General features: G+C 31.7%; 1 pseudogene; it reads right to left on the reverse strand.

The window, feature by feature from the left end:
* Positions 1–9,618: 9,618 nt before the first annotated feature.
* On the reverse strand, positions 9,619–9,737 carry LOC111746779 (annotated as a pseudogene).
* Positions 9,738–11,081: the final 1,344 nt, after the last annotated feature.

Here is an 11,081-nt window from a genome sequence, read left to right on the forward strand (position 1 = left end):
TACTGGTGGTATCCATTGTTCCCTGTTGAGTCCTCCCCGCTCCCAGTGTGCAGACACAGCACCACCATAGCCCAGAGGTCATCAAACTGGATAACGTAGGTCGCTCCACCCAGAGGATTCCCTGAAACTCTGCCTCCCCCCAACTCATGGCCCCACCCAGCCATATCCAGGTGTATACTCAGTGAGTCAGGTACTCCTTGCTGAGACTCACGCTGGAGGCAGCCTCAGTTTCTGGTGTAGCCTTTCGAGGCAACTATAAGCACAGCATCTGTGGATTGCTTGCTGAATCTTAAAAGGTGGCCCCAGAAGGGTAGAGGCTTGGGCTAATTTTGGTCTGCAGCTGACCCCTCTCAAGACTGTGCCACTAGACACCTACTTCACAAATCCACACTAATAAGACAGGGAGACTTAGGAGCTTTGCTTAGAAACAGACATGGAAAGGCAACCAAAATGGGAAGACAAAGAAGCAGAAACTATATGAGAGAAGAGAACAGAGATCCAGAAAAATGGAGTCAAGTAATCCAATAGATGAAGAGTTCAAAATACTGGTTATAGAAATGCTCAGTGAACTTTTGGGAAGTGTAGATAAATTCAGTGAGAACTTCAACAAAGAGATAAAAAACATAGAAATAGAATTGGAAACTATAAAAGGGAACCAGTCTGAAATGAACACATTACCTGAAATGAGAAGTATATTAAATGGAATAAACAAAGGAATAAACAAAATGAATAAAAAAGAGAATCAAATGCTCTACCTAGAGGACAGGAAAGCCGATCAGGACACTCAATCAAAATGGCAAGAAAAAAGATGCCAAGAGCATAAAAATAATTAAAGGAGGATATGGGACACTATTAAGGCTCTATATATTCATCCGATCTGTGTAACTGAAGAAAATCAAGACATTGAACATCTGTTTCAAGAAATAATGATGAAAAACTTCCCTAACCTGGTGAAGAAAATGGACATGAAACCCGAGGAAGCTCAGAGAATTCCAAAAATCAGGGATCCAAAGAGGCCAACAGTAAGACACATCATAATTAAAATGCCAAAGTTTAAATACAAACGAATAATATTAAAAGCAGCAAGAGAAAAACAAATAATTACGTACAAGGAAACACCAATAAGACTGGCAGCTGATTTCTCAAAAGAAACTATGCAGGACAGAAGGGTGTGGCAAAAATATTTGACAGGATGAAGACCTAGGATATACAACCAAGAATAATTTATCCAGCAAAGCTATCATTTAGAGTTGAAGGACAGATAAAGAGCTTCCCAAACAAAAATAAGCTAAAGGAATTTATCACCACCAAGCCAGTATTACAGGAAATGTTGGAGGGACTTCTTTAAGAAGAAAAATCTGTATCAAAAACAGGAATAAAGAATGGTAACAACTACATTCCTATCAATAAGAACTTTAAACGAAAAAGAATTAAGTGCTCCAACCAAAAGATAGAGTGGCTGACAGGAAAAGAAAACAAGACCCCTACATGTGAAAAGGTAGAGGATGGAAAAAGATATTGCTTTGATGGATCTAGAAGGTGTTTAAGTCAGACAGAAAGATAAACACTACATCATTTCACTTATATGTGAAATCTAAGGAATAAAAAGAACAAACTAAACAAAAATAGACTCACAAATGTAGTAGACAATTTGGTGATAGAGGTGAGGGGTGTTTGGGGGGCTGGGAGAATGGTGTGAAGGGCTAAAGAAGTACAAATTAGTGGCTGATAGATGCTCACAGGGATGGGGAGCATGGCATAGGAAATGTAGGTAGCATTAATACGTTGGCTAGGTAGAGGGTAAGGGGAGGGAGGGTGCAGCTGGGGAGATCATTTTATGAACTATATAGATGTCTAACCAATGTACCGTATAATTGAAACTAAATAAAAAAATAAAAAAATAAACAGACTAATAAATACTGACTGGGTCATAGAAACTACAATCTCAGACTTGAATTATGCTTTAGCTTTTATAGTTACTTATTTGTGAGAAAATGAGGTAAAAAATATAAAATAAAAAAGTAATATTTTTATTTATATTTTATCAGGAAAAATGTTATTATCTTGATTAGACTTTCTAAATTCTACCTCTCAAATCATCAGCATCCTCAATATTAGAAAATCACAGTCACACAAAATATGGAGTTTTACTTTACCCTTTAAGCATAAAATTTATAAATGGACCATCAAGAATTGTTCATAAGCTTGAGGAGAATTTCATTTTTGTTGACTACATTGACTATATTATTGATTAGGTGAGTATTGGAAGGAAAGGTGACTAATATATTATCAGGAAAATAACACAAAACAAAACTGAACTGCTTAATTAAATTTAAAATACCTCACCTTTGACAAGGTAATGGGAATTTAGCACTTGATGAAATTTATCATATTTAATATCAAGTCTAAGGACATATAAGGTGTCACATTTAAGAGCTTAAATTTATATATAAGTTGTGTAAATGAGGAACCAGCTACTTAACTACATTCACAAGTCAAGAGATTCAAATACCATCTTGTTCATTTTGCTGAAGAATCCATAAGTTCAAAAGACAGGGCTTTGAAACATTGGTTAGGCAGCTAAATAATCAAGCACCTAACCAAGAAATAGAATATTACTTTAGTTAGGATCTTATGATTTTAATTGAATTACTTTCTATATGGTTTTCCTAACCTATAGAGTCTGTAACCCAGTCCTCTGATACATCCTCAGCTTTGCAGCCACTTCGGTCTTCATAAGCAAGGCTCAACACTGGAGCTTTTTTGGTGAAACACATCAGGAACCACACTCCATACCAAAGTTTTCTATTGAATTATATTCTATTTTTTCATTCTGGCATTTAAACCCTTTAAAAAGAATGCTTTTCCCATTCTCCCTTTACAGAACATGCTCAATAGCCAAATTGGAAAGTAGCTGTTACAGAAAGAGAGCTCTAGTATTGTAACTTCCTTTATTTTATTTAAGAAATTCATCACCAGAAGTTCCCTCTTTCTATTCTTCTTTGTCAAAATCCTCCACATTCTGGAGAAACCACTTTAAATTGTTTCCCAAACTTCCCTCAATTGCTTCACTGATGGTGACCACTGCTGAAGTTCAAGACTTATATCCCATCAGGGGATTGGCACCCTTCTAATAGCTTGTGCTTCTTTTCACCTTTCTTCTCTTGAGTTGCATAAAGGGCTGCCTGGGCTGTAAATGCATGCTGTAAAAGCATGTTTAATTATGTTGGAATGGCCCCTGAGGCATCAAGAATGATGTGCCTCTGACAGCTATGGTCATATCCAGCAGTGAGATTCAGGAAAAATTACTTCGTTCTGTCAGACTGTACTCATTGTTAATATTAAATAAATAACACCCTTCGAAATTCATATAATTTATGAACATTTAAAAAGTATTTAATATAGAATTACCTGTAAAGTTAATCAGGATATTAATCATGCCATTCTGATGGTTATAACATCTATTAACTTTATTTTATGTATTGAGCAATTCAAAGCATGCTATAAATTCCTTTTTATTTCTATGGAACTATACATTTCTACATTTACTATAGGTTGCACCCTTTTATTAACTTAGAAGAAAACAAGACAATTATAGTTACATATAAAATTATGTGTATGTATAACTTATTAACTATAGAGCACTAGTTAAATGCATTTTTGACATATTGCTGTATTGCTAAGTATATTATATGAACAGAAATAAATTATCTGATGCATTACCACAAAGTGTCATTAACAAAGAAGAGACTTCACTTCAAAGGCTGGTCTGAGTTTTAGAGATGCAGCTTTCAGAGGACAGTGTGCTAAGGTCAGAGATAGTAAGACAAGCCTGGTGATGAGGGCCTTAGCAGTTCTCAGGATTTGAAGGTTCGAATCCTCCTGATCTTCTTTAGATGACAGACTGACAAAATGATGATGAGAAACACCATTCTTGCCTAATGAGTTAGTTATTCCTGCCATTTTTTTTGACCCCCTTTCTTTTCCATGCAAAGGAGGATAATTTTACAATTTAGCTTTGTGACTTTAAGTTCCTTAATTTTGTTTTCTCCTCTTTAACTTTCTAGTGGAGAAGCATGGTTTTATTTCTCACTTTGCTAAATGGTTATCGCTTTTGTGAATGACTTGGGCATTGATTAGCTGTCTTAAATTCCCAAAAAACATTCTAGCAGAGTTTTATGTCTGCCCATCAACTGACACAGAAATTCTAACACTGGTCCAGTCAGACTTTAAGCTATAGAGGTAGAAGATTTTATTTAATAAGGAAATAAGCAACTCTTCACAATGTATTACATATTATTTAGGGAGTATATTGAAATGTAGACAGAAAATGGCATGTGTTATATCCACACTGTAAAAATTTTAAATGAATCAGTATGAGAATTATAAAGATAGATGTTTCTGTCCTGTGACAATTTTCTATGAGGCTGAGTCAGTGCCACCCACTGTGTTGTGGGAAGTAAAAGATGCCATCAGGACTCTAGGCTTAGAAATGTAGTAGATTCGGAAAGTAAGAATTGATGCCTTACTGTTAATCAAATGCTATAACGTATTTTATTAATTGAATATGTAATGTATTAATTAAATAAATGTATGAAACCAGAATGCTAATCTATTTTGTAACATTGGCAATGAGAACTTTCGCTGATATATAAAACGAAGCACCGAGTAAGCTTGAGGAATATAGGTTCTCCCTATAGTCAAGCAATGTGAGAAGACAACCATTGTTGTTTCTCAGGTGAAAACAAAAGTATCAAAATTTAACTTTTTATGCTCCCAAAGTACTTTTCAATACAGAAAAGAAAAATTACGTGTTTGTTTCAGTTTTTAAAAATTAATATTCAATTTATTAAATCCGCAACTTTAAAACTCAGTTCTTTAAATATTTATGTTCAGCTTATAAACATTATTCTAAGTATAACTCTAGCAATTTTTATAATTGTATCAATTGGGGCCTTATTCTATTTATAAACTTAATTACCCTTTAAACTGCATTTATAAAATATATTTAATTTTCTCTTTAAGTTCATTGATCTCCTGAGAAAATTTCCTTGGTATTTGAACAAGTCATAGAAATTAATCAGACTCTTTATATTGAATTATATTGAATAAACATTATTTTAAAAGTGAAACACTGTTATTAAATGATATAATTGTACATAATCTTTCTAAGATTTCAACTGAAAATCAAAAGCTTTAGTCAAGTTTTGAAGTATGTATTCTAAATTTGATTTAAAATCTGATTTCTTTTTTTGAGTTTTGTTAAAATTTTTAAGTACATAAAACAGCAAATTTGCACAGATTTCTAAATGTCATGATACTAATATTGTAGCTTTAAAAAATACTATATTCAATATTTTTAAATTCTTGAGACATGATCAACAATTAACTTCTTGGTTGAGCTAACTTCATAACTGAGCTTATGAATCAGAGATTCTGGCTGAGTTGGGATCTTGATCTGTAGATATTTAGGTCAAAGCTTCTCATCACTAGGACTGTCACACTAAGTCCTTATAATAGTCACCATCCATCAGCTCCCATCCTTAAAATGGGGCTAGGCTGATACCTTATTGACTCTAGACCTTTGGTCAGTAAATGGCCATTTGCAAACACAACTTATTAAACTCCTACAACATTTGATCAGGTTTTGTAGTTATGTTTCTTAAGATAGAGATAAATATATTCTCTTAAAATATTTAACTATATTTCCTAATTCTAAAGTCATTTAAACCAGAATTCAAAATACAGAATTATTTTACAGGGCAATGTGACATTTATGAATAATGAAATGATATATTATTGAATTCTATATATCATGTGGCTTTATTTGATCATTTATGACCACTTCTAATGTCTAGTGACAAAAAAAAGTCCAGAATTTCAAATATTAAATGCTAAGTTATCCTCACAAGAAATATTGATCATATTGAAGAAACTCCACACAGAATGGCTTTATCTTAGTATGACAGAATGTGGCCTCAAATCCTTGTGATCTCATCCTTGATTAGGCTGGCTTAGCTTCAAGGACCCTTTTTGTTAAAGATTTGCTGCACCAATGCCTCCTTTCTCTAGAACTTTAATCTGGTCCCTACTTGAATTTCTAAGTACAGGCTGAAGGAAGGTGTCTCCCAAGCTGGACAAGATACACACTTATTCATACAACATACTGTGTTCTCTGAATGCAGAAAGTTTAAAAAGACCTGCAAACAATAGATTGATTCTCTGTAAATTACTTTATAGATTCAATGTGATCCTAGTGAAATCCCCAGGAAGTTTCTTTTTCTAATTGACAATTTGCAATTCAATTTCAATATTCATATAAAAATGCACATGCATAATAGCCACGTCAATCTTGTAAGAGAACAATACTGGGGAACTTACACTAACATATCAAGATATAATGCTATTACAAAGTGACCTAAATCAAAACAGCATGATATTGGCAGAAAAACAGACACACAGACCAATGGAATAGAATTGAGAGCCCAGAAATAAACTCACATATAAAAAAGCAAAAAACATACAATGAAGAAAATAAAGCCTTTTAAATAGATGGTCCTAGGTAAATTGGAAAGCCACATGCAAAAGAATAAAATTAGACTGCTATCTGTCACCCTGCACCAAAATTAACTCAAATTGGATAAAAGACCAAAATATAAGACCTGAAACAATAAATTGCATAGAAAAAAAAACATAGGTTCTAAACTTATGGACTTTGGTTTTAGAGAAGATTTTATGCATTTAACCTCAAAGTCAAGGGAAGTAAAAGCAAAAATAAATGAATGAGACTTTATGAAATGATAAAGCTTCTGCACAGCAAAAGAAACCATCAACAAAACAAAGAGGCAACTTTCTGAATGGGAGAAAGTATTTGCAAGCAATGCCTCTGATAGAGGCTAATATATATCCATATATAATATATCCATATATATATATATAATGTTGAGTATTAATAATGATTTATTATTTCTCTAGAAGGAGACTCAGAGAGAGCAGGTAAGCCTCTAAGCAAGTATTAAATGGCTGGAGAAGGCAGAAAAAGAAATTGAGTTGGAGTTTTACTATGATTAGGTGTCAAGTCAGGGTGAAGGTTCTTGCCCATTGGTTTGAATCATCTCTCCTCTAATACCAAAGAAGGCAACACTCAGGGTTTTTTTTTTTTAAATTTTTATCAGCTTTCCCAGATATAGAATGTAAAGAAAAAAGAAAGGAGTGAGGCTTAAAAACTGTCAGCAGTCATATATCAAAAAATGAAGTCACTCTCTTCATTACAGGTTTAAAGGAAGCAGTTACTAAAATGATAGTGAAGAAAACTGAAAACACGTAGCATTGTAGTAAATAGCGTGTACTGACAGAGACAGAAAAAATATGCTTAAGAGCTCAAATTTAAGTTCTGAGATTAGATGTAGTTTTCTCTAGAATGAATAAATTTTAGATGTATGAATATAAAGGTTTTTTTTAATTGGTTTCTGATTAAATGCATCTTCCAAGTAGCATGCTACTATTGAAAGAAATAATAAAACAAATACTAAAACTTCTCCAAAGAATTGCCTGTACCTCACAAAGTTACTATACTGTCCTGAATTTCTTTCTACCTCTCTGGCTACTCATCCTTTCTTTTTTTCCTAATCTCCTCTTCCTCTAAAACATTATTCTTTTAGAATAAACAAGGGTTTAGTAATAAGCTACATCCTTGTTTTATAACTCTTTCTCTCTAGATTAAGAATTACTAAAATATAACCCTTCATCCAAATCCCATCTGACATTTGTTTTTGTATGGCCTATAGTTGAGAATAGTTTCTGAACTTTAAATGGTTGGAAAAAAGTCAACAGAGAATTGTACTGTATTGTAACTAAAAATAAAATTTCAGTGACCACAAATGAAGTTTCATTGGAACATAGCTATATTCATTCATTGAGGTATTATCTATGGCTGCTTTAACACAACTACCACAGAGTTGAGTTTCAACAGAGATGACATAAGGCACTCCCATAACTTCACCCTCCTTGGCACACTACAAATTTTTTTCATTTATCTATACATGGTGCAATTCCAGTTTAAGATGCAAATATAAGAGCATTTAATTCATATGTAGAATTACCAAAATGACATCATTTCTAGATGCTTAAACTTGCATTCCTAGATATATCTGTTGGTTGTGGTATGTAATCCTTTTTCTATATTGCTAAATTCAGTTTACTAGTATTTAATGAGGATTTTTGAGTCATTATTATTCCTAATTCGAGGATTATTCCTAAGGCATATGAATCTGTATTTTTCTTGATTTATTTTGTTTTATTTTATTTTTTAGTTTTATGCTGGCCTCATAAAATAACAGAAGCATTTTTTTTTTATCTTTTACTATTTTTGGAAGTCTTCATAACGAATGATGTTAATTCTTTCTATATTAGGTAGAATTTAACAGCAAGTCATTTTGGCCTGAATTTTCCTTTATAGGAGGTTGTTTAATTACTAATTTAACCTCTGCATGTGTTGTAGATCTATTTAGGTTATTTATTTCTTCTTAGTCAGTTTTGGTAGTTTGTGTCTTTCTATGCAGTTTTTTATTCAAGTTTTCTAATATGTTGACATGCATAGTTTATAATATTTGCTTATAATAAATTTTTGTAAATAAAATTTTTTTGTAAACTTTTAGTGATGTCTCCTCATAATCTTGATTTAAAAAATTGAATATTCTATCTTTTTTCATGGTCATTCTGTCTAAAAATTTACTGATATTGCTGATCTTTTTAAGAAATAATTTTTTAGTTTTATTGACTTTTTTCTATTGTTTTTTATAGTCTATTTCATTCATTCTCACTCTAATAGCATTTTTTCCTTCTTTTTGCTTATTCTGTTTTTTTTTTTCTCTTTTAATTATGTAGGTGAAAATTTGGATTCTCAATTTGAATTTTTTTAATGTATATGTCATAGATATAAATTTTTCTTTAAGCACACTTAGCTACATACTATTGATTTTGATATATTTTGTTTTTGTTTTCATTAATCTCAAAGCATTTTTTACTTTTTTGTGATTTTTGATTTACTAATTATTAAGCATATGCCATTTAATTTTTCCAAATTTTAGAATTTTCTAATTTTTTTCTTGTTATTGTTATCTAATTTAATTATGTTTGGTTATAGAACATACTTTGTATGATTTCAATCATTTTTAATTTATTGTTGTATATGGACTATCCTAAAATGTACCATATACACTTGTAAAGAATATTTCTGGCTATTACGGGTATGTGTTCTATATATATCTGTTAGGTCCCTTTTTTTTTCCCTTCCTTTATTATCTTCTGCCTAGCTCTTCAACTCATTAATGAATGTAGGTTCTTGCTTTATATAGGTGCTTTTACGCTTATAATTACATTTTCTTGATGTATTAATATTTTAGCATTATAAAATGCACAACTTTTTTACTAGCAACACTTTCTATGAACATTTATTTTATCTTATATTGGTATGTATACTTCAGTTCTCTATGGCCTAGGATGTCTTTGTTTATCCTTTTATTTTATTTTTTATATTTTTAGATGAGGCAATCCTTGGTTGACCTCACAGATTGCAAGGATCTTGTCAGTTTACAATCCCTTATATATATTTTTTTATGCCTACAGCACTTGGTCTTCCTAGGTGGTCTCCCATCTAAGTACTAACCAGGCCCAACCCTCCTTAGCTTCCGAGATCAGACGGGATCGGGTTTGTTCAGGATAGCATGGCTGTAGACCATCCTTTCATTTTTAACCTTTTAATATTTTATATATATATATAACCTATGTTTCATAAACAATGTATAGTTAGATTATGTCACTTTGTTGTTTTTGTTCTTGTTAATTCATTCTGCCAATCTTTGCCTTTTACTGGAGTATTTAATTACTTTGTGTTTAGTGTAATTACCATTAAGTTGAGATTTCTATGTCATGTTGCTATAGGTATTATCTATGTCATACCTTTGTTCCTCACTTCTTTCATTACTGACTTTTTGTGTGTGTGTAAAATACAGAAATTCTAGTGTCCCATTTTAGTTCCCTTATTACTTTTTACTCTATTTTTTGTTATTATAGGAGTTGCCTTGGGGATTATGATTAACATTTTAGCTCAAATCAGTATAGATTAGATTAATACCAACTTAATTTTTAGAAACATACAAAATTTTGTTCTACAGCTTTGTTGCTTACCTCCTCATTATTATTGTCATGCAAATTATATCATTCATACATAAAACAATCAATAAATATTTAAAATTATTTCTTCATATGGTTGTTTTTTTAAATCAGTTAGGAAAAGTATTACAGACCAGAATGCATTTATATTGTCTTATATTTACTGATAGTTATCTTTACCAGTGCTTTTTATTTCTTCATGTGAATTTGAATTACTGTCTAATATACACTTATTTCAGGTTGAAAGGCCCCTTCAGTATTTCTTGCAAGACAGATCTGCTGTGTTTCTGTTTATCTGGAATTTTCTTAATTTATTCTTTATTTTTGAAGAATAATTTTTGCTGGATATAGAATTCAAGATCGTATACCTCTTTCATCAATCACTTTTTAAACATGGAGTCTTATCTTTTCCTTCATAACAGTTATCACTCTGAGATTGATTTAAAAATCAATTTATCTAGCTATATTTAAGTTATTGATTTTTTATTTTCCAAAGAGGGTCCATAATTAATACCATGTAGGTGCATAGAAAAAAAAATAATACACTAGGTATTACATTCTAAGTATACGTATGTTTGAGTCAATACTTTGCAGCTATAGGCAGTATGCTCCATATTCTATGCTATGATCTGTTAGTAGAAGCCTATAGAATTTCCAAGAAAGCAATTGTTTGTTTAATAAAAAGGAGTAGGCTCAACAAACATACTTTTTAAAATTTTATTTTTGCCCTTTGCCTTCCTTACATTCCTCTTGCTTCTAATGCAAATGTAATTAAAACAATAAGAAATCAAAAAAAAAAAAAGAAGAAGAAAAGGAAAGGAAAGAAAGGAAAGGAAAGGAAAGGAAAGGAAAGGAAAGGAAAGGAAAGGAAAGGAAAGGAAAGGAAAGGAAAGGAAAGGAAAGGAAAG

The sequence above is a fragment of the Pteropus vampyrus genome, unplaced genomic scaffold (genome assembly GCF_000151845.1).
Source record: "Pteropus vampyrus isolate Shadow unplaced genomic scaffold, Pvam_2.0 Scaffold201, whole genome shotgun sequence".
NCBI classification, from domain to species: Eukaryota; Metazoa; Chordata; class Mammalia; order Chiroptera; family Pteropodidae; genus Pteropus; species Pteropus vampyrus.